General features: G+C 39.7%; 1 long non-coding RNA gene across 1 annotated transcript in view; it reads right to left on the reverse strand.

Annotated features, from left to right (window-relative positions):
• The window catches only part of LOC105502632, a 133,697-nt gene extending 108,224 nt beyond the window's left edge, over window positions 1-25,473 (reverse strand). Inside the window, exon 1 of the long non-coding RNA XR_001000367.1 lies at window positions 25,138-25,473. This is a non-coding gene — a long non-coding RNA (uncharacterized LOC105502632). The remainder of the gene's footprint in view (window positions 1-25,137) is intronic.
• Window positions 25,474-25,695: the final 222 nt, after the last annotated feature.

The raw sequence follows: 25,695 nt of genomic DNA on the forward strand, positions 1-25,695 counted from the left end.
CTTCCCTTCCCTTCTCTTCTCTTCTCTTCTCTTCTCTTCTCTTCTCTTCTCTTCTCTTCTCTTTTCTTTATTTTTGGAAGGAGCAAGGGCCAAGAATATAGAAATTCTTTTATAAAACAGTGATCCTTCCTGGTGCATTTGGTGTTTAATTATGATAAACAACGTGAGATATAAGTTTATAGAAAAATATGAGCAAATCACTCAAGTGGTGCCATTCTCTATTCCTTGGCTGTTAAATGCGACTACAATAAAGCTCTATCTCCAATGCAAGTTTTCTCACAATTAGTAGTAGATGAGGAGGCCAAAGGGGAGAAATCAAGGGCTGGTTAGGTCATGCATATTTGGTAGCACAGACCATTGTTAAAAGTGAAAAGCAAGGTTATAGTATCTGGCGCCTGCTTGGGAAAATGAAGAGCAAGACAAGGTCATGTTATCCTGCTGTCATCAAGACTGGCACTCCTTCTTCTCTCTCTTTGCCGCCCATCGTAACGCATCTCTACCTTATTCAGCTTTCATGGTTAAACTCAAATTCCACTTCTTCCTTGAAAACTGCCCTCCTTTCTCCATGTGAAAGCATCCTCCCTATAATATGACTGTATCTTTCTTCTGGTACTTAATGGGTTCTATACTATGTAATAGCTAAGTAAGTACAAGTCCTAACTCTCCTACTTACTCTCAACTCTTAAAGGTCTGATTTCTGTTTGTATTAATTTTCTGTAAAACTTCACACAAACCTGGGCAACATAGTGAATGAGACCCTGTCTCTACAAAATAATAATAATAATAATAATTAATAATAATAATTAGCTAGGCATGGTGGCACACACCTGTGGTCCCAGCTACTCAGGAGGCTGAGGCAAAAGGATCACTTGAGCCAAAGAGGTCAAGACAGCAGTGGGTCATGTTCACGCCACTGCACTTCACCCTCTGTGACTGAGTGAGATGTGCTCACATTCCATAGATTGTTTCAACTTTCATCTGTTTCCCTGTTTCTAGCAGGCACTTCTATGATAGCATTAACTGTACTGTATTATTGTATTGTAAAATTCGATGATCATATCTCTCCCCAAGACTGTAAGACCTTTTAGAGTAGTGCCTACCTTAAAATAGATGCTCTATAAATGGCAAACAACTATTTTCTGAATGAACGGTCATTCTCAGAAATTTATAGTATATGTAGTATGTTTGTCTTTTGTCTAAAACAAAATGGAACCCTCCTCCAATGAAACTCTTCTATATTCGTATTAGATTAAGCATTAGGTGATACCAAACTAACTTCACTATTTTATAATAGCCCTACTGCAGGGAAAGACAATGCATAATTGTCCTAGAGAATGAGGCCATTTTCAGCCAGCTGCGGTGGCTCACACCTGTAATCCCAACACTTTGGGAGGCTGAGGCAGGCTAATCACTTGAATTGGGAGTTCAAGATCAGCCTGGCCAACATGCCAAAATTCTGTCTCTACTAAAAATACAAAAATTAGCCAGGCATGGTGGTGCACGCCTATAATTTCCAGCTACTAAGGAGTCTGAGGCACGGGAATTGCTTTAACCTGGGGGGGGAGGTTGCAGTTAGCAGAGATCACACCACTGCATTCCAGCCCGGGTGACAGTGAGACTCTGTCTCAAAACAAACAAACAAACAAACAAACAAACAAACAAACAAACAAAAAGAGAGAGAGAGAGAATGAGAACATTTCTTGCTTAACCTTGCCCAAAGGACGTAGGTCATCCAAAGAGGGTTGAATTTTAGGGTACTGCACAGAACCCAGAATAGAAAAAAAGTGTGAAAACTGGCAAGACATTGCAATTTTCTACAGGTATGTAAAGCTCAAACTAAAAAAGAATATTTTTGAGAATTTTAAGAAGCACATGTGAAGGATGCTCTGACATTAGGTTTAGTGAAGGAAGGGTCAGAGATAGACCAAGATCACTTTAGCAACCAATAATTTGGTTTAATTGATCGAGCAGGGAGAAAAAAAAGGAGAAATAGAATGAGGAGATGGTGACATTGACAAATATAAAATACTGTAACATAAATTACTGTAGCTTTGCTTTGAGTAGTACTGGAAAAGTTCGTTATACTAGGAAATAGTCATATAAATGGAAAGATGGTTTTTCATGTCTTTTATGACTTGTTGTAAATGATTAATTAAATACTCTGAGTGTTTCATTAAATATATGCATTCCTTCCAAATTAAAGTGTGCAGAGACTCGTTATAAATAAATTCATTGGGTGAATGAAAGGAGCATTTACTTCTAAAGGAATATTACTGGCAAATTTCATTCTTGACATTGATTAAATAGACTAAATTTATTTTAATGGCAATATGAACAAATTACAAGTCTAATTAGTTTTCTACTTTAGTATTTTTGCATTCTTTAGTGTATTTATAAGTGATCCAACAATTTTAAGAATTTTACAACATAAAAAGCATTTTGTAATAAAATGTGAAAATAAAAGAATGAATAAAACATGGTTCTCACTTCACTCATTTTCTACTTTCACGCTTCATGGAACAATTTTAAGTGCCTACTCTGAGCAAACCCTTTTCCTGAATGTTGCAGGCAATAGAAAGGAAAAATAAGACTTGTTTCTTCCTTCTAAAAGCTTGAAACGTCATGGGAAAAACATATGCACAAAATAACTTTAATGTAAGACAGACTTTGGTAAGTAAGTGCTAAAATAATAGAGGTACAAAGTGCTTGAGGAGTGTAAGAAATGGAGGGATTAAGACTGATGGGGAGGGGATCAAGAAAGGCTTCTCGGAGGAGGAAGGGTTTGAGCTTGACCTTGAGAGATGGCTGGAAATTTAACAGGAGGTTCTGGGTGGGGGAGGAGAAGAGAAAGGGGTTGTGTGGTCTCTGGGTTGCTGTGTTGTTCTATAGAGGGGTTTTGGTGTGTCTCTGGACAATTTTGAACTGTCACATGGAAGAGATGTGTCACACAGAAAATACACAGATCAACTAGTAACTGGTCTGAAAATACAGCCATGTGACTTCAGAGAAGAAACCGTATCAGGCCTGAAGTGTGGGCAACAACAGTGACAGGTATAATTAGACATTGAGCAGATCAGTGTTTTTTGATTAATAAGCTTGTTCTTCCTATACATTAACTCATGGGCCTGAAAGGAACCTCAGGAAGTTACTTAGGTCACCCCTGACTATGTTTTTTTTAAAAAAATTATTATTATTGTTCCCTTAGCCTCAGCCCTATAATATGAGCTCTTCAAATGCTCAGACCCTTGGGCTCTACATGAGGACCAGTACAACTAATAAAATATAGTAGTGGCAGCAGTTGAAGCCACCTTGTGATACCACGATTTTGTAGCCGTATTAATAACATTGTGTGGGAACTGAGGCAAGGGTTTTGTGAGTCTTTCAGGGCTGCCCTGCTTTTACTCAGCCCTCAACAAGTTACAGCTTCTGCTTGGGGTAAAAGCTGACCACAGAGCTTATTCACAATGGCTTCCACCGCCTTGCCTTAACAAAGTTGATCCCCATCTAGCTACCAATTAGAAGTCTAAAGTTACAGAATGCTGGCACTGGAGTAGTTGTTAGGATTAATCTAACCCAACCCCTTTGTTCTTCATTTTACAGTGGAGGGAAGAGAATCTTAGGGGAAGTGATATGCCCAAAGTCACACAGTTAATGATTGGCTTACCTGAACCAGAACTAGAATGTAAATCTCTAAGTTTTCTAACTTTCAAATTAGTTTCTCTCTCCTGCAGCGTACTGCCTTCTTTATTTGCATCAATAGATGTAGGTGTGTCTGTGCATTAATATTTCTAAGAGTTTGGCTTAAAGCATTCAGTAGGTGCCCAGAGAATAACGTATGTTAAGCCAGAGAAGTAAAATGCATTGGATGAAAACATTCTCACTTGGAAAAAACATTAGAATCCTGGGAATTTCTTGAAATGCAAGAAAGCTCAGCGTCCAGGACTTGCAGTGTAAACACTGTGGCTAATTTGTTGAAGTGAGATGCCATTGATGATTCTCCCTGCCTTGAGGGATGACAGGGCTCCTTTGCAGAACAAAGCCAATTGGTGTAGCAGATTGCTAGGGGAAGGCAGATTGCAAAAAGTGATCAGGAAAAGCTAAGACATGTTACTGAGACAGATCATTTTTCTTGAAGAGGAGTTAAAAAAAGACACTAAAAAGGAATTCCTCCCATAAAGTTTGTCTTTCAGAGGGCAACCATTTCCACAACTCTGTTCCTGCCTAAAGAAGCAGGCTATAACCTGGAGCAAAGCTTGGAGAGGCTAGTACATCAATTTTACAGAAGCAGTTCGGAGAATAGTGAATATGGATAATACAGATAGCAACCCAGACACTTGATCCATGAGTTTGCTACATCAAAATCGGACAAGAATAACTTTCAATAAATTTACTTTCCAGTGACTTGTTATTTTAAAAAGTGTATCCTTATTAATAAAAATGATACTTTGATACTGGGTATACAACCAAAGGAAAATAAATCATTCTACCAAAAAGACACATACCCTTGTATGTTTATCACTGCACTATTCACAATAACAAAGACATGGAATCCACCAAGGTGCCCATTACTGGTAGATTGGATTAAGAAAATGTGGCACATATATATCATGAAATGCTACAAAGCCATAAAAAAACAATGAAATCATGTCCTTTGCAGCAACGTGGATGCAGTTGGAGACCTTAGTACTAAGTGAATTCACGAAGGAATAGAAAGCCAAATACCACACGTTCTCACTTACATGTAGGAGCTAAACATTGAGAACATATGGACATAAAATGGGAGCGATAGACACTAGGGACTACTGGGAGGAAGGCGTGGGTTGAAAAACTACCTATCAGGCACTGTGTTCACTACCTTGGTGATGGGAGCTGTACTCCAAACCTCAGCATGATGCAATATTCACATGTAACAAACCTGCATGTGTACCCCCGTATGTAAAATAAAAATTGAATTAAAGAGAAAAGAAAAGAAGCCAACACCATGAGGTTTTCAGCTCCCCCATAATCTCCATGACCCTCTTTAGTCCTAAATAAACATAAATGTAAGTAAAAATAAATAAGTAAAAAGTAAAGATGACACTGTTTCTCCACTTATTTTCTTATCAAAGAAAAATGGCCACAAGCCATTCTGTAGAATAAGCTGCCTTATAAGAGTTTTATCCTTTTGACATGATTTGATTTGAGGCTGTCCTTCTTTTCATTTGTTTTTAAATTCTATGTACAATAGAATAATTCAATTCCATGGGGTATTGTAAAAATTCTTTTTAAAATTCTTGTTCCCATCCATCAGTAGAGTACTTTTCTTCTACTGCTATGAAATAATTTTTATTCTGATTCTACACCAAAATGGCAAATCAGACGTTAGAGCAGAAAGCTACCTTAGCAACCATATGCTGCAATGTCCTCATGTTCTAGATGTAGGAATGTCCAGGGATTTCTTGATTTTTGGTGGCTCACCCAGGGGAAGAAGGGGCATAACTCTAGGCAGGACACACCTTCTGCTCCTACTCCTGTGCGCTTTCACTGCCAGAACATTCCATCTTCATTAGAACAGCACCTTAAATCATGTTTGTCTTAGGAAATATGCATCACTTTTCATATTTTAATGTACTCACTTTCAAGGAAGTTTTAGAAAAACCATGAAATGCCTTCTAATTTTAATTTTAATGAAAGGTGAAAATTTCTTTCTATATTAAATTCTAGTTAGGAGAGCTACTATTAATAAATTAGTTATGTTTATTTGTGGCTACATTAGTCAGATTTCAAATATACTAATTCTGGGTGGTAAACAACTATGAAATCTTAGTGGGTTCAACAATAAAGTTTCACTTTTTGGCTGAGGATCTGTACATTGGCAGGCTCTAGCTGAGTTCAGGTTTGGTCCACCTGATTTCTCACTCTGGTAGCTGACTGGGACTTGCTTTTTTCGTGGCAGATGGCAAATGCCCAAGAGCACAAACTAGACCATGCAAGTGCAATGAAGCCTCTGCTCAGAACACATCTGCTCACATCCCATTGGCCAGAAAAAGTCACATGGCAAAGCCCAGCCACAGGGATGAATGCCTTGTCTGCTCTACAGAAGCACTACAAAGTTATATGACAAGGGGGGTGGATGCAAACGCTTTTGTAGGGTGAGCATGGAGAATTGAGCCTAGTATTCCAACTTACTACTTGTGAAAACTAAAATGGAAATTGTTACTTTTCTCTAGAATTGGAAATTAAACTATTGAATTATCCAAGATGCCTAGATTAAGACAAAACTTTATTTAAAATTTAATTTTCTGAATGCCTTTGGTTTTATTGTATAATCTAGTAAAGTTTAGGTTTTTTAGACACTCAGTAAATATTTGAGGGATACATAAATGCTGTGTCCACTAGGAAACTGCCCCTTTTGTAACATTAGTTCATTCATCCATTAAGGACTATTTATTGAGTACCACTATGTGCCAGGCACTATAGTATTTATAAGTAAGTGAAACGCATCAATGTACAGAAAATAAAAATGTTTCCTGTGTGGAGCTTATGTTCTGACAACATATTTTTCTTTAAAAAGGAAACAATAAAAAGCAAAACATATTGTATGTTAGTATCTGATATACGCTTTATACAAAATCAGGCTAAAATAATTAAGAGGACTAAGGTGGGGTTAGCGACAGGCTGCAATTTTTCTGTAGTGTAAAAAGGGGGTACAGGGTAGATCTTACCAAAACTTGACATTTGAGCAGAGACTTGAAGGAGGTGAGGGATTTTTCCCTCTGTTCCCCATGTAGCCATAGAGATTCATGAAGGGTCTGCAGCCAGAGAGCATTTCAAGTGTAACTCTTGGAAAGGGGGTGGTGGAGGGGGCCCTAACAGGGCAGGGCTTGGGAACAGCCTCCACCCCTTGACACCCCAGCCAGAGGACTTCCAATTTCAGCTGTTAGATTTAGCCCTAAGATTTCTTTTGAGGAATATCCTACCTTTAAAAAATAAATAAATAAATGCCTTAGAATACTATGCTAGATTATGAACTCATCCAAAGTCAAAGATCTGGCTTAAGATCTTGATTAAGAACATTGAAAGATGTATTAATGAAATTTATTTATTTATTTATTAGTGATGGCTCAATTTCTCAATAGTCAACTGCCCCAGGCCTTGGTCTATAGCCCTCTCTCCTGCTTACATTTTTTCCTGAGATATTTTATTCAAGCCTTAAACACCATCTATATGCTAATGACTCCTAACTTTACATCAGTCCTGACTCTTCAATCGGATTCCAGACAGTTCCCCTTGGATATCTGACGAACAATCTCAAACTTAACATGATCAAAACAAAACTCAAGATTCTGCCTCCTCCATCACACCACTACCTTTTTAATTGTCCTTACCTCAGCAAATGGGGCCATCACTCCTCCTATTCCAGCACATGCATCTCCATGTCCAAAATATGTTTTATATCATCTCACTTCTCTCCATCTCCACTCTTGCTTAAGCCCCATTATCTCCTGTGACAACTACTGTTATGACCTCCTATCTGGTTTCTCTGTTTGACAATTGATTATTTATGCTGCAATCAGTGATCTTTTAAAAATATATATCACATCAGTCCCCTCTAATGCTTTCTATGACAATGAAGATAAAATCCAAACTTCTTGCCATGGTCTACAAAACCCAGCGTGATCTGGACCCTGAATATGCCCTGCTTATGTCCCTGATCTCTTTCTCTTTTATTTGCCTACAGAGCTTTCCTCCCCCACCAGTCATATTTTGAGATGGTTGGTCTCCACAAATGATCTATGTCTCAACTTAAATGTCCACTTTTCAAAGAAGTCTTCCCTGACCCCCCAGTCATCTGTATCACCTCACCTTTCATACTACCTATCACTGTCCCCAGTTATTTCATTAATTTGTTTATTTACTTGATTATTGTCTATCCTTGACCATCAGAATATAAGCCCCACTGCAACAGAGGTTTTGCTGACATATTCCAAGCACCTGGAACAATAACTGACATATAATAGGTGCTCAAAAAGGATTGACCAAATAAATGATGACTAGGATCAGTGCTTTTTCAGAGACTAGATGTTACTAGGAAAAAGGAGAGGGTGCCATGGCATTGAGTGTTTGTGGAAGCGGTGGTATGGTGATAGGAATTTTTGGTTTCAAAGCAAGGCAAAAATGGAAAAGAAATGGAAAGTTAGAGAAACAAGTTTTCCCTACTGTGCAGTTGTAACTGAGTCTGGTCCCAGATTTTGGTCTTCTTCACAACTCAGGCCCATTTAATATATTACTGTATCTGCTAGGTTCTTTGATTGCAGACAAGAGAAACTCACCTCTAGACACTTAGGAAAAAAGAAAAGAAAAGAAAGGTTTAGAACTAACACATAGAACAGAAATGAAAACACAAGTACCAGGTCTTAGTATAGGAACTTGAGTAGTTTCAAGGAAGTTGGGCCAGGAACAAATGGGACATTTTCTTCAGGCCACTGAGGTGGAGATAAAAGAAGTGCACCAATATTCACTTTTTCACACTTTACCCAAGTTTTATTTGTGGGGCAAAAATGTTTGACATGGCTTGAGTCCTGAGCCTACCCCAGGATCCAGGCATGGAGTGAACCCCCACCACCATAAACTCAGTGGATTGTTATCAGAATAACAAGTAATGGATACTAGACAGGCAAATACAACAGCTGTCCACTCTATTCCAGGAAATAGCATGGGGTGAGGTGTTTCATTTTAGAGGGTTATAATCTAGTTTGCAAGGAAATAAAACTAGAGGTCACTTATCTCAATGAAGGAAATGTATTATTACTGGGAAAATAAGGCATCCTTCCTGTTAACCAATGAGAAAACTAACAGAGATTTATTCCTAGACATGCATTTTCTCTCCTGAGGCCCATTTTAGGGATAGTGTTTCTCATCTTCTGCAAACTGTCAGCCAGAACAGGACCTCTCCTACCTTCACAAGGGCATTGCTTATCCCTAACTGCAGAATTTCCTCTGTTCTCACCAAACTGCCAGATTTCACTTGGCCAGCCACTTGGCCAGCAAAATTAAGTGGTAAATTAAATAACTCTAACCATAAGCCTCCAGCAATTCACAACCAATTTCGTGTGTGTGTGTGTGTGTGTGTGTGTGAGAGAGACTCTGTGTGTGTGTGTGTGTGTTGGGTGGGAGTGGGAGGCTAGGGCAAAAGGTAGGGGAAAAAAAGAGAAGAAAACTTAAGGATAAGTCTCAACAATGTAAAAGGAAAGAAGACATCTCTATGGTGAAAACATATTCTTTCACCTCAAGTTCATGAATTAGGGGGTAATCTGCCTAGTCAGAGCTAGATTTTGAACTGTAAGTTATGATTGATCACATAAACTTCATCTTTATGGGAATAGATATTAATTTATATACCTATTTGTTTCTTTAACAAGCATTCATTGTGTGTCTGCAGTGTTCTAAGCATGACTGAGGGAGATGGATGTGTTTCTTGCTCTCTTGGGGCTGGCAGGGTAATGGTGGTCATGAGGCAGGTGAAATAAACAGCAGCTTGGAAGGATTCTCCTTGTCAGGGGATGAGTTGGGGTTGCCATTGGCTTCTGTCAGAGAAAAAGAACATGAAGCCTTCAAAAATAAACTGAGCTTCAAGGAGAGAGAACGTTATACTTACTAACCAAATGGAAGCATTCATCCAGAAAAGGAAGGGTTCAGAACTAAAAGGAGTCAGAAGGTCCTATGAGACTGGCTGGGAACAAGTGCTGTGTGAGTGGCAAGAGGAGAGCAGCTTAGCGCAAATCCAAAGCCAGAGTCAGGGAGCATAGAAAAGAAGGAATCCTTCCTACAGAGATCTAGAACTAAATGGGACACAGCAGGAACAGGGCCAGGTTTGATGGGCTAAATCCCATGCTCATGACCAAATTATAAATACAAAATCAGGTTTGAAAGTGTTGTTACTGTAGAAAGAGAAATCACAATGCATTACACATTTTTAAAAGCTGACAAATACGCCAAATATGACAAAACCCAGAAAAAAAATATAGTAGCTGCTTTAATTAAATGCCTAGCATACCCCTATTACTGCTTGATGTGCTTTTATACTTACTTTGCTAAATTTTTTTTTGGTTGTGAATTTATTGGCCATTCACTTCTTTGCAGGAAAATGACTTTGTAATGTAGTTATCTATACAGTGAGCAGAACAATAATTCATTTTTATTCTGGCATGAATGATTACAATTTGGATTTTTTTTTTTTTTTTTGGTGGTGTTGACTAGGTATAGATCTAGTCACTCTACATATCTGAAGATTGGAAGAACTTTCACAGAATAGCTTCTGGCTTTGTGTTTTCAAACCTTGTTTCTCCTCCCCAGTCCCTATACTCCTGGTGCCAGGTTGGTATGGTGCAAGATATATACTTACCATGGGACTTCTGTTTATGCACCTTTGTGTCAGCAAAGTAGGTAGTAGGAAAGTTGCTGGAAACCATTCCAACACCGAGAAGGATAGAAATAACTTAAATCTACACACAGAAAAGTGCCTGTGAACCACAAAAATACATCCCACTAAGCCTAAATTAAAGTAAACTTTACCTTAGCTGAATGCTAAACATGCCCATGGCCACTCCAGTACCACTGAATGTTAGGGAGAGTAAGACAGAGTGGAAGTTGAAGTAGAGAGACAGTGATCTTAACTGATTATAGTTAACTACCATTTTTTCACAAATTTTCTTATCCATGTGATCATGTGAACACGTTGCATGAGCCCCTCTCAGGACCTTGGAAAATCACTGGTCAAGGAAAGGGCTTTGAAACTTGTCAGATTCTGGAGCAGGCTTTGGTATTCAAGAAACCTCAGAATAAGGCTTGGAAAGAAAAAAACAGCAACAATTCGGAATAACAAAAGGGAACTGTCATGCAAAGTGTTATGATCTGAGAAAGAGGCCTGCTACCTAAAAAGGAGGAGAAATGAGTGAGATTTTGGAAAGGTTCATAGGGTTCCTACCAGTGCCAAGGTTAGCCAGAAGGCCTGAACTTGGTTTCAGCTGTGCATAACATGTTACCAGGGAACCCTGTATCAGTTATCTGATGCTGCGTAACAAATCACTCTAAAACATAAAGGATTAAAACAACAATAAGCATGTATTATCACACACAGATGATACACATATCATAATTATGAGGCTTAGGTTCTGGGAGTGGCTTAGCTGGGCCGCCCAGGCTCACTCTCACATCTGGCAAGTTAGTGCTGGTTGTTGACCAGGTTCCTTGCTACATGGACCACTCCACAGGGCTGCTTGAGTGTCCTTATGACATGGCAGCTGGCTTCCTCAAGAGTGAGGGATCCAAGAAGTAAGGTGGAAGCCTCAATGTCTTTCACCACCTAGTCTCAGAAATTTCCTGTCATTTCTGAAAAATTGTATTCGTTATATTATTCAGCTCCATTCGTTGTGTGAGTGGACAACACAAGGGTGTGAATGCAAGGAGATGGGGATCAACAAAGGCCATCTTGGAGACTGGTGTCCACTGACCCTTTGCACTGTAATGTAGTTTAACTTTATACAGCAGCAGACAAAAATATGGAAATATTGTTCTAGCAAAATGTGGAAAAGACCTAACATCCCAGGAGCTTGTGTGTGTGGTTGGGTGTTGCTGGGGGTGGTCAGGGAGAGGTCTCCAAAGATAGCCCATGGCAGAATTCTGACTTATGAGCAGCATATAAATATAAAGAGCAACTTTATTTCATAGATGAATATCTTGGACATAGGAAAGGAAAGTGAATATTCCAAGGCCACATTGCCAGTCAGATTCAGAGATGGTAGAACCTTGACTACACCTGATAATGATAATTTAAGTACTAGAGTGTTTTCCTCTGTACCAGGTACTAGCCTACATTTTCTGTGTATATCGTCTCATGTAATTACTATAGCTAAGGAAGTGGAGGCACCAAGCAGTCTAGCAAATTGCTCATGGTCATGTAGCTAGTCATGGTAGAAATGGCATTTCAGCCAAAGTCTGTCTGGTGTCTAAATTCCCTTTCTCCACCTCCACATCCCACTCCTTCCAAACCTTCCATTCTTTTAAGTCTGTCAAGTTATCTCCTTTCTATAATCCTTCACCCTGTCTTCCCTGACATACCTCATTCCCAAGGAGAAGTCTTCTGTTTGGGGATGCCCTAAGGCGCCCTGCTTTACCAGAACTCCCAAACACCTTACAAATTACTCAACATAAGTATGAACACAGTGAGAACATAAGTAGAACCCAGAAGTAAAATCGGGTTCTAAACATTTCAGACAAACAATGCCAAAATGTGTGCAATATACGGAAGTTTAGCTTTAAGTTTTCAGAGCAAAACTTGGAAGGAGGCTCCTCACCAAACCAAGGCCCCCACTCCAAGCCAAGTATTCTAATACCTAATAGCCAAAACTGATGGAGCACTGTATGCTTGCCATTGTTTATGTGCGTTACCTCTACTAACTAATTCTAACTTTTTTAATAGCCTCATAAGGTAGGTATACCATTATTATCTCCATTCTCCATTTTTTAATGCGATTTATCTGCAAGGTTACACACTAGGCAAGTGGTAGTTCTGGGATTTGGACAAAGTCTGGGGGAAGAATCCATGCTTCTGTGCAATTTACTCATCTTTGTCTTTTTTCTTTCAAGTCTGCTGTTGCCCTGGAGGTGCTGTCAGTGGAGTCTAAGATTTGGTCCCCTTGTTCGTCAGCGTTCATCAGTCAGAATTCTTGAGCATCTGTCACGGTGAGATACTGTGCTAAGCACTCAGCTGAAGAAAACAGGCACAGTCCCTGTCTTCCTTGAGTGTGCATTCTAGTGGGAGCAACAGACCTTAAACGAGGTAATAAATATATTTATTTAAAGTTAACAACTCAACAAATAAGGATAGCTTAAAATTATAAGAAATGCTATGATGATCCCAGGAGGATCTATTTAGACATGGTTTGGTCAGTGAAGTCTGATAGCGAATTTAAGCTGATAGCAAATTTAAGCTGATACCAAAAGAATGAAAAGCTTTAAAATGAGATAAAGGAAGAGGCATTTCAGTTAAACATGGAAGACACAAGACATTCTTTCTTACCTTTCCACAGACCCTTCAAAAGGAACTAATGACATAGAAACTCAGAAGGACAAAGAAAATGGGTGATAAGAGAGAGAACTGTGATTGCAAAGAGTGAACGTATTTTTGAAAGATAAAAAGTGGAAGGAGGAGTGAGCAAAAGTAAGAATGCCATATACCAAGTGTGAGCAAGCTGGATGCCAATGTCAAAGGAGCCAAATCACAGCATCAACCCCTCCTAGTAAGTATCAGCCATTGATGGTGCCTAGTCTGTGGAAGATAAGGGTGGAGTTCTGGGGAGAAATCGGGAGAATGGTTTAAAAGTCAGTATAAAGCACATTGAAACCCCTGGACCCTCTCCTCCCTCTCCTCTACCCAGGTCCAGGCAAGTGTTCCTCCTCACCCTGCCAGGATGCCAGAATCTTACTATTTTGTGGAAAAGTTGAACTGGAGTGGCTCCATACCCAGGATGCTGGCCCCAGAAGAAGTGGAGGTGCAAAGGAATAGGGTCTAAGCACAAGTTTAGACATTGAAATATATGATTTCTATTCCTTCCAGCTGCGCCAACCCTATGGGTTTGGGTTATAATCCTGTGGTAGTATCATTTGACTTTTTAAAACTGTATTTTTATTCCTTTTATAAAAATTTTACTCACACATACACATGCACGCACATGCACACATACACATATTTTTTTTTTAAGAAAAGAGGAAAAGCGTTTCTTGTGGAGGAAACAGCCTGTGTGAAGGTCCTCACCGTTGCATTTAGGGGAGTGACAAAGAGGACCTGGCAGTGCAAGAGCAGCGGTAGGAGGAGGACATGGGGAGGATGAGGGTGGAGAGAGCGGGGTAGGAGGAGGACATGGGAAGACGAGGCTGGAGAGCGTGAGGTCAGACGCTGCGGGACCTTGTGGGCCTTCTGAAAAGTCTGGGTTTTCTTTGAAATGTAGCCATGAAAGGGTTTTAAGCCATGGGTAATATGATCTTATTTAGGTTTAAACAGTTATTCTAGTTGTATAAAGAATAGTTTGTCATATATTTAGCTGGGTCTTCGCATGAAAAATTATGTATCCCAGTACTTTAGAGCGGAAAGGACCTTCAAGATCATTTAGTTCAACCCTTTCTTTTAAAAGATAAGCAAACTAAGACACAGAAAATTTATGATTTGCCCAAGGTCACAGAGCTAATAACTATGTGAGGCTTTTAAACTAGGAGTTGCAGGGTAATAGATTTTACTTTTAAGAAATCTTTCTACTCTATATTTCCTTTGGCCAGAAGTGATGTCTCCCTTTTCTGAACTTTCATCTCACTTTATTTTTCTCTCCTGTGTTGCTTATTCATTTATTACCTTGATCATAGTTCTTTGTGTTCTTGTCTTGTCTTATCTTCTTTATGAGACTATAAAAGCAATCCCTGGAGAGCAGGAAGTATGGTCTCTACCTTATGCATCTCCATAGGACATTGCCTATGGTAGGTGTTCGGTCAATGTTTGTTAAGCAAACAGATCAATGGACAGGTGATGCATGAATGAATGAATGAATGAATGAATGAATGAGTTCTCCATATGCTATAAATACTGAGTGTTTACTGACTGAATATGCACATGTAGATTATACTCTCCCTGATTTATCATTCTAGGCTACCTCCTAGATATGTTTTCATTCATTTTTCTCTTATATGAACATAATGGAAAGTGGTTATTTTTAATCAGAAGAAATGAGGTGGCCTAGAAAAATATCACATTTCTAAGTCAGATAATTCTTTCTTCCAAGATTATCAGCAGAGAGAGTCTCTCCACACTCCCCACTCCCTTCCTCCCAACCCCACTGGCTGGGTTTACATTTTCTTTCTCAACACATGATCCTTTGGGAGCTTATTTCTGACCAGAATTTTTTTTCAAGAGCTGACTGAGACTGCCCATAAGAAACTAACCAAGTGTCCGGGGTAAAGCAGTGATATCACAAAGGAGAAAGATATTTTACTTAAGGTTAAAAAAAAAGAAAGAAAGCACGGCTCTAACTATGCCCTCTCCAGCAGAGGAATATACATACATTCAATGAAAACTAATGCTGCCAATAGTGGAGAAAGCCCTGAAGGAGATTTGGGAGCCATGGGTGATGTCCCTGCCTTCGATATTGACTTGTTCAATGGCTTTCTCTCTCTCTCTCCCCGCCTTGGTTTGCTCATCCATAAAATAGACATAAAATTTGCAACAATTGATCATAGGTCCAGTCTCTCCTACCACAAAATGCCCCATTAATTCTGTCCATGAAGTCAGTCAGACTGGTTTTGGGGATAATTATTACATTTTTGGATTCACCAATTTGGCATCTTGCACATACATAGTCAGGCGCATGTTGAGAATCCTTGCCGGAGATGAGGTTATACGATGTATTTTGGCTCCCTGTATGAAGAAACAAGCTTCAGGGCATGGGATTTGATGATCTAAGGTCTCCACTAAGGCAATCGGCACTCAGAAGACAAACATGACTCATTGTGTATGGGACCTCAATCCGCTGTTCACAAACTTCGGTTTGAGGGTTGGGAAGGTCTGGAAAAGATTCTAGTGTAAAGCCTAATTCAGAAGGGTACAGATTGTTTTCTTTGTAAAGTGACACATGTCAGTGTTGTGAAACAGTGGAAACTGGAAGGAAAAGAAAATCTTGTGTCGACTCTCACGGAGTCATCCTGCTGCCCTGGCTACAGACATCGCTTGCTTTCTGCTGCTGTGCTCTACTATTACAATGAAGCCACTGTCTTCAGATAGTTCCAGCTGCCTCACCGTATTAGTTATCTATTGCTAGGAAAGAAGCCACCCCAAAAGTCAGTGGTTTAAAGTCACACCATTTTATTATTTGTTCATGAAATCTGTAATCTGGGTGGGGCTCAAGGCAATTCTGCTGGTCTTGCCTGGAATCACTCATGCAGGTGGCATTATCTGGAGTCTCAACTGGGCTAACTCTCAAATAATACAGAATGACTTCATGACTTCATTCACATGCATGTCACCACAGCTGGGATGGCTGAAACAGCTGGGGTTGGTCCGGCATCTCTCCCTCCCTCTCTCTCACTCTCTCTCAGTGGTTTCTCCAGCAGTGCGGCCGACTACCATTACATGGGGACTCCAGGCTCCCAAGAGCACAAAAGCAGAAACTGCCAGGTTTTCTTAAGGTTCATGTCTCAAACAGCCACAGTGTCACTTCTGCAGCATTCTATTGGTTACAGCAAGCCATAGGTCAACCCAGATTCAGGGATAGGGGAACAGATCCCATATCATTACGTAAAGAGTGGCAAAGAATTTCCAGACACGTTTTATCTACCACAACCACAATTACATGGTCAGGTCTTGCAGGATAAAGGAGCATCTAGTGACTTGCCCAACCTTCTCCCCAGCCACACACTTCCCCTGGTTCCTCCTTGGATACTCTCCTCTTACAATGCAGCCTTCGCTCCAGGGCTCTGGGCCTGTTGCTTTTACTTTTCTGTCACTACCAGCCAACTTCTCTCTATTGACTTTCTCTCCACCTCATAGTTTTTGATTATTCATGGGCTCTGCTGCTCCATGGCATTATTGCCATATGGCTTCTACTGCTATAAAAATTAGTAGTGTGCAGAAAAGCTTTAACAAAGCAGGCCAGAGACTGCTAGCCTTAGGAAGACCTGCTTGCAAGGCTGATCTTTGGCTGGCATCTAGGAACTTGGATTTTGAGGGGTGTATTAGTTAGGGTTCCCCAGAGAAACAAAACCAATAGGATATGTGTATGTGTATATACATATACAAATATATGTACATATTTGTATACACATATACACATATATGTATATGTATATGCATATACTCACATATGTACATATATGTGTATACAAATATTTGTATACATTTGTATATTAGTATACATTTGTAAATATATGTGTATATTTGTATACATATATAATATGCATGTATATGTGTATATTTGCATGTTTGAGATCCAGGAGAGTAGATAGTGCATTTTCAGTGTAAAGGCTGGGGATGGTCAGATGCGGTGGCTCATGTCTGTAATCCCAGCACTTTGGGAGGCCGAGGCAGGCAGATCGCTTGAGGCCAGGAGTTCAAGGCCAGCCTGGCCAACAAGGTGAAATTAGCTGGGCATAGTGGTTTACGCCTGTAGTCCCAGCTACTCGGGAGGCTGAGGTGTGAGAATCACTTGAACCTGGGAGGCAGAGGCTGCAGTGAGCCAGGAACACACCACTGTACTCCAGGCTGGGCAACAGAGTGAGACTCTGTGTCAAGAAATAAATAAATGAATAAAATAGAAATAAAACATAAAAATAAAGACTGGCAGGTGGAGACCCAGGAGAGCCAATTCAGTCCAAAGGTGGCCTGCTAAGAATTCCATTTTGTTCAAGGAGGCCAGTATTTCTATTCAGGCCTTCAACTGATTGAATGAGGCCCATCCACATATTGGAGGGCAGTCTCCTTATTCAAAATTCACTGATTTAAATGTTAATCTCATCCCAAACCCCACTCCAAGTGAATACATAAAATTAACCATCACAGGAGGGTTTCCATTATTCCCAGAAGTGATAAGAAGGCTCACTGTGCTTAAACTGTTTGTACAAGCAATGTGATTTGTGCTGGACACCTGCTTTCATGATTCCCATAAGGAATAAGGAAAGGAATCCCCATTCTGGAATTTTATTACATGCTAGGCAGAGAGTGCCTATGTAATCAGCCCCCAATAAAAGCCCTGGGCACTGAATCTCTAATGAGCTTCCCTGATGGACAACATTTCATACCTGTTGTCACAACTTGATGCTGCAGGAATTAATCGCATCCTGTGTGACTCCCATGGGAGAGGACTCTTGGAAGCTTATGTCTCGTTTCCTCCGGATTTTGCCTCATGCACCTTTTCCTTTTGCTGATTTTGCTCTGTATCCTTTTGCTGTAATAACTCTTAGTCCTGACTAGGACTCTGTGCTGAGTCCTGTAAGTCTTCCTAGCAAATCATTGACCCTGGGGATGGTCTTGGCAGTCCCCAATACAAGTAGGAAAAGGGAAAATTATATCCCTAGCACAGGTCTATTCTCAATTGTTAATACAATTGAAACAAAGATGGAGATTATTTCATAATAATTAGAAGTCTTATCTGAAGGTAAGGGACTATCTATATGAGTGTGGCACTCTGCGACACACCACAGACTAGTCAAAGGGTATGTTAGGAACACAAATCAGTGACCAGAGCTTTCTAGAGTGGGAGGGTTATTTGAGTGAGTTGGAAAAAGGAGGAAAAGGAGGTGGTGGAGCCCAGTGTTTGAGAGTTTGGACTCTGGAGACATGGCTGAGTCCTGAATAACTGCATTGGCTACTTCCAAGTTGTTAATCAACATGAACTTAAAGGTCCAAAAGTATAACGTGGCTTAATAAAAATAATGACTAATACTTGTCAAATGTTTATCACATCCTAGGAACTTTGTGTATTTACTCACTTAACCCTCATAACAATCTTATTAGGTGAGTGTTATTTTAATCTCTATTTTGCAAATTCAGAAACTGAGGTCAGGAAAAAAAGGTCTTGCAAATACTCAAAACAGAAGGGTTTTGAGATACTTAGCTGAGTTAACACATGTAATGCCCTTGGGAAGTGTCTAGAGCATTCGAAGCATTCAATAAATATTCACTATGGCCTTTTAAAACAGGGGGGAAAGAGAGAAAAAAAGGAGAGGAAAGAGAGAAGTTGGGACCAAGGGTCACTATATGAGCAAAGCAGAGGAATGGACCGTAGCAAAGTACGCTTCATGAGTAATGAGTGGAACAATGGGCAACAAGCAGTGAGTGAATCCTCCTGGGTGCCAGGTATTAGGCTAGGAACTTCAGCCCTGGGCAGCCAAGGAAGCATGCTGGATTGAAGAGTAGTAGGAAACAGGGAAAGATTTAGAGGCACCTGACTGCCATTTTAGCCCTTATCATCTACGGCTGTGATTTTCAAATTCACACAACAGTGTCTTAGAAGTCGTAGTATTATTTGCAGGCAATATGAAATAAACATATATACTCACATTGGCTTGAGGTCAGGATAAGTCGTTTAAGAAAAAAAGGGAGAGGTGTTTAAAATAGAGTATAATTTAAAGAACTAAACTTTTTCACGTAAATGAGTGACACATCACTATTATTTGATTTTTAGTAGCTTGAGAACTACTGTATTAGGTAGTGGAGAAAGATGAATGGTTGGGAAAACAAATCTGGCTTAAGGCATAGAGTTAGGATGGAAGTTGGGGAAAGAAAAATGGCTAGCAAGCTGTAGCACTCATTTGAGCATTTAAAAAATGCAAGTCACTTTCAAGGTGAGTTCATGAGTAATGAAAGGAAATAGATAAGTAGAAGATGAATGATGTAGGAAAAATGAATAATATTTTATTGTATACAAAGACCCAGGTTCAAATCACTTCACTAATTATCAGCTTCTGACTTCTCTGAGGTTGTCCCTTCATCTACCAATGGAATTGATAACAAATACTTTAGCGTGGCAGCTATGAAGATCAGATCAAATAAAAAAGTGAATGTAAACTGACACTTGATATACGGAGGCCATTCTCATGTGATCCTCCCACCTCAGCTTCCTGAGTTTGTGGGACCATAGGCATGCATGACCACACCTGGCTAATTTTTGTATTTTTTTTGGTAGAGGTAGAGATGGGGTTTTACCATGTTGTTCAGGCTGGCATTCTCATTCTTAATGATACTTGCCTGAATGTAGGAGAATGAGGAGAGAGGAGTCAAAGGTGGCTACAAAGGTTTGACCCCAGGTGCTTGGGGAAACAGATGATCCCATGGAAAGCAATAGGAAAGAGGCAAGATTAATCCAGTCCTCAAAGAAGATGTATTAGTTCCACTTTAGGCACATTGAATGAGGTCCAATTTGGCAAGTTTACTTTGCTGAAAAGAGAGCTTTTAATAAGTAAAGTTTTTTTATAACCTTAGAAAAAGTGAACATATATTATTTTTTCCTGTTTGTGACACATTGAATGCCCTTCATTGTCCTGTTATCTTTAACTGTAGTATATGGAAAGAATTTTAAAAACAGATTTAAGTGTTCTAAGAAGGGAGTCTTAGAGCTCAGGATAAATTGCACATAACTTGTGACATACAGACTTCAATGGGGTTTTTATGTGCTAAACTATGATTATCATATGACTATTTAGATTTGCAGTGGTTTATTTATTTATTTATTTAACTTATTTATTTTGAGACAGGGTCTCACCTTGTTGCTCAGGCTGGAGTGTAGTGGTGTAATCATGGCCCACTGCAGCCTTGACTTCCTGGGCTCAAGTGATCCTCCTGCCTCAGCCTCCCCAGTAACTGGGACCACAGGCACGCACCACGATGCCTAATTTTTGTATTTTTTGTAGAGACAGGGGTTTTGCCATATTATCTAAGCCTGTCTCATGATTATATAAATTAAAATGTACCATGCATGCATGGAAATATACTTCTTTGCCCTTCTGCAAATAGATCATTCGTGCCCAATTGGGAATACCATTTCACATGGTACTACCATTTGGAATCAGGTAGTCTTAGCTTTGAAAGTGAGCCCTGTGTGCAAAATTGAATAAATTTTTTCAAAGTCTCTGGGCCTCAATTTTCTAATATCTAAGAAGAGATAAAAATAAGACCTATTTTACAGAGCTCTTGTGAGAATAAAATGAGATTACATTTGGCACTCACACATAATTGGCTATCAATAAACATAGAGTTCTCCATCCGTTTCACCCCTCTATAACGGCATTGATGCTATTGGCTGCAGAAAAATTACAGATATAATTTGAGAAGTTTTAGAACCACATTTGTATTCTGGCTTTTGTCTTAGTTAATGGAAAATGATGCACAAAGAAATAATCTACTGAAGTCTGGACTTGGTAACTAAGTTCAGAATAGAAGTTTTAATAAAAAGCATGCTTTGTTAAGTTTTGGTAAAGCACATACCAGGTTGTACCTGTGAACTCATTCTTTTAAGTTTTGATACTTTATATGTCTTTTTATCAATAAGCATAATATTCAAATCTTCTAATTTAGAGACATTTTGCCACTTAAAATGCAGAGTTGGAAAATCATGGATTTGATTGATATCTCCTTGGAAAATGAAAGCCATGCCTAGCAGCAACATAATAAAAAATGTTGTTGACCTAATGGCAGCCAAGTAACTTACCTTTTTGAAAATTAGCTTCATAAATAGAAATTCATAATACACTGGTCTCCCTGACCCTGCAGGTCTCCATAATCCATGAGCACTACCTGTAGCACCTAGATTTTATCCCTGGTTCTAAGTAAACCTGGGTTTACTTGTGTAATACCTGTCTTTCTCCCTGGGACATAAGCTCTGTGATGGAAGGAAACATATTTGTCTATTTCACCACTAGTTCCAATGCGATGCCTGGTGCCTCATAGGCACACAATAAGTGTTTGTGGAAGGATGAAGGGAGGTGGAGGGTGGGACCTAATACAGTACTTGGAAATGCAGTCAGTACTTTTAAAAAGCTTGTTCAATGGATGGAGTAAGTCACATTTCCTGTTTTTCTCTTAGTCATATACTTTGTAGGACAGAACAAATATATCTTAGGCCACAAAGAACAGTCTCAAAGTAAATGCATGAGTATTAATGAAAACTATATTTACACTATAATACTAACTAACATTTCATTGAGTGCTTACTATGTACCAAGTACTATGCTAAGCCATTTGTATGCATTAATTCATTTAACTATCATAATAACACTATGGGAGAATTTCCACTGGACACATGAAGAAACTGAGGCTCAATGTAGTTTTATAAGTTTTTATAATATAGCTGATAGTGGGAATGGGATTCAAACCCAAGCCTGTCAGTCTCCACCTCCATAAAGATTTGAGAGTACCTTACAGTGGTATCTAAGTTGTCACTCACAGCATGAGAACCAGATTGGTAGGGCCTCCTGGGTACCCATATCTGCTAAGGGAGGCCACACCTGCTTAAGCACATAGGGACAGCCCTCCTGGGCCCACACAGCCCACACATGACAGGTGTCCTTCCAAGTGTCTAGCCACAGCATAGTACAGAACTGATATGGGTTAGACTTGGTGTACTCACCCAAATCTCATCTTAAATTTTAATCCCCATAATCCCCATGCGTCAAGTGAGAGACCAGGTGGAGGTAATTGGGTTATGGGGATGGTTTCCCCTATGCTGTTCTCGTGATAGTGAGTTCTCATGAGATTTGATGATTTTATAAAGGGTTCTTCTTCCTTCGCTTGGCACTTCTCCTTCCTGCCACCTTGTGAACAAGGTGCCTTGCTTCCCCTGCACCTGCTACCATGATTGTACATTTCCTGAGACCTCCCCAGCCATGTAGAACTGTGAGTCAATTAAACCTCTTTCATTTATAAATTACCCATTATCAGGCAGTTCTTTATAGCAATGTGAAAACAGACTAATACAAGAACCAAAGAGGTATGTGGCAGAAATGAATGGTTAGCCACAATAAAGAAAGTTTGCCCTCAAAGAAGACCAAAACAAACACAAATCTGGAAAAACAAGCTGGATCCCAAGGGTCAGGAAAGTGCTGGGGGCAAGTGCATTGCTATAAAAAGGGGCCATGGCAACTCGCTACTGCGGTCTTAGAAAGCTAAGGGAAGGCATCTTGGGTCAGAAGATGATTGAGAAAACACATCAAGAAAGGACCTTCTACATAAGGCATGACCATTTCTTCTTTGCCCCCATCCTAATCCTATCCCTATACTAACATATGCTTTATCTCCTCCTCTCTTTCTTGCTCTCTCTCTCTCTCTCACATACACACACACGCACACACATGCACACACACACACACACACACACCTTTGCTGTTAACATGTTCTTACATGCCTGAGGTTGCTGGCTTTTGCTCTTCATACAAACATCTTTAGAAAACAAGGTTAAAGTGTCTAGATCTAAGACTGAACTAACAGTGCTTATGTTTCTGTCTCCATCCTGAGAGCAAGAACATGTACTCCATGTCTTTTCTCTGTCCCTCACAGCACCTATTACTAGATACCATATGCTCTGCACGTACTTGGCACTCCATAAATGCTTGCTGAATGGCCAACTTTTCCCATCTCCCCCACCCTTTCCTTCCCACCCCAACAGCATGACTTTAAAGATCTGCTGCAGAGCTGTGGGGAGAAGTTTAAGATCCGTTTTGACAAATAACCCTTATGGGTGTTTAAAGCCAAAAGATCGAATATTTAAAGCAGAAATATGAGCTGTGACTTCATGGGTGTTCTGTGAAGAGATGCATAAAGCTGTACAAATAGATAGCCTTTCAGACAGGACATAACAGACCCAGCTTTGTGCGTTTGCAAATATACAGAGGAGAAGAACCCAAACTTAACTTTCAACCCTACATTTCCTTCTGAATCAATTTAAATAGGAGAGTGAAAGTAGTTAAATCTTCTATCATTTTAAAAGATCTTACAAATACTTTTGGCTTTAAAAGCTTATGTCACTGATTCATAATGTAAGAAGTGACATTAAAACTATCCTCCACCCTCTCACCACCATCACCACCCCCAGAGAGGAAAATACAGGCAAAAATGAGACTGGATTCCCTGGGAATGGTGGGAGCAAATTGATTGCTGTTAAAAAAAAAAAAAAAAAAAAAGGGTTGGGGAAGGGTGGTGCTTTTAGACTCCCAGGCATGAAATCTTGGTGCTGGGAAGTGTTAAAGAACTAAAGCAAGGATCTAGAGTCAGCAGATGGTTGAAGGAACACAGAGGGACACGAGCACATGATGGCTCTGGTGGATGACTTCATGAGGGTGTAGAGCATAGAACGGAAGAGAGAATTAGTCCCAAGAGAGAAGTCAGCATGCTCTGAGCAGGCCTATTGCTCCATTGGTCGCACTTTCTCTAAAGGATGTCCAGAGTTCCCTGGCTGCTTAGGTTAAAACAGCAGAAACAAGAGGACACCCTGCCCCTGCTCCAGCTCCAGCTCTGACCATCCTGTGTTCTCTTAAAGCAGCTGACTTGAAGAAAAAGTGAATGTCTTGAGTCCCTGGCTCTTACACCTATTCTACGAGCCAGAAGTGATTTTGGCAAGTGGAATCCGCTTGATACATATCACTTTTGTTTTAAGTACAACTATATTAAATGGTGCTATGTTTGTCCAGTGGCCGAAGAGGTTACCTGGAGCTAAGGGTTTGCAGGATAGTTGTACTCAAATATATTCAAGTACCTAGCAACAGAAATTAAACTGACCTTAAGAACTCTTGGTTATATTACTAATTTTTACATGGCTAATATCAGAAGTGTGTCCTATTTCAATTCATCCTTTGTTTCCATTTCATGTAGATATAAAATAGATCAGTAACTCTGAATTCTATAGAAAATATATTTGTCTAAGGTTATTGACCAGATAAGAGAAATTTGGATAAACACACAATGCCTTGGTTTTTTTGATAATGTATGTTTACAGAGAACCTTCTCATTCTCTTCTCATTTGACTCTCAAAAATCTCTACAATGGGAATTATTATGACTCCCATTTTACAGAGGAGGAAATAATAGAAACTCAGAGAATTTTATTCAATTGTTCATTTGTGCAACACTATTCTTTGGGTCACAATTTTATGCTGGGCAATAGAAATGTAGAGATGAAAAAAATAAAATAAGCATGACCTGTAGGAGTTCACCATCTATTATGTAGAACACATAGGTAAACAAAACATAAGCACGTGATCAGTACTAGGTTAGGCAGATGGACTAGATACAATGATGGAAAATGGAAAGAATCACCAAATTTGCCTGGCTGTGGGTGAGTAGTCTTCACAAAGCTGGAAGCCCTAGAGGTAGATATTTTTTTTTTTTTTTTTTTTTTTGAAATGGAGTCTCATTCTGTTACACAGACTGGAGTACGATGGCATGGTCAAGGTAGATCTTAATGAGAAAGAATTTGCTAGAAAGACAAAGCATTAGGTGGAGGAGCAGCAAGAGGCGAGGCATAGAAGCACAGAACTGTGTGATCAGTTCAAGGAATAACAAGCAGTTCAGCATGGTTGTAAAGTAGAGAAGGAAGGAAAATGAGAGCATTTGCTTTAGGAATAAGTCCGCCTGTGATGAACAAGGAGGTTCTAGGCTGGTGAAATGAAGTCTTCAGGAACTTGGAGTTGTTCAGTCTTTGTTTCAATACACGTGGCCTCTATTTCCAGGATCTCTTCATACCTCCAAACAGCTGCTCTAGATTCACTCACCATATCCATATTTGGCACAGCAGGAAGGAGAAAGGGGGAAAAAAAGGAAAAAATGACATGTACCAGCTGTCTTTTAAGATTTACAGGAGCTGCTGCAAGACACTTCTGCCTACAGCTCCTTGGCCAGAGCTGGTCACATCGTCACACCACCTGCTGAGGACTTTCAGTAGACTCCGTTATGATGACCAATGAGCTCAGTTAAAAATGTGTGGCTATATTAATAAAGAAAAATGAGAGTATGAAATTTGGAGGACAACTGCAAGTATCTGCCACTGAGTGGAAAGAGGAAGTTGATCATAAAGGATTACAAAGATCATTGAATTAACTATGAATCATTGCTTTGAAGCTCCAACTTTGCCCTCTGGCCAATGGGGGGTCATTGAAGGGTTTTGATGGAGGACTTTGGATGACTACATTT

This window comes from Colobus angolensis, unplaced genomic scaffold (assembly GCF_000951035.1).
Source record: "Colobus angolensis palliatus isolate OR3802 unplaced genomic scaffold, Cang.pa_1.0 Scaffold80, whole genome shotgun sequence".
Taxonomy (NCBI): domain Eukaryota; kingdom Metazoa; phylum Chordata; class Mammalia; order Primates; family Cercopithecidae; genus Colobus; species Colobus angolensis.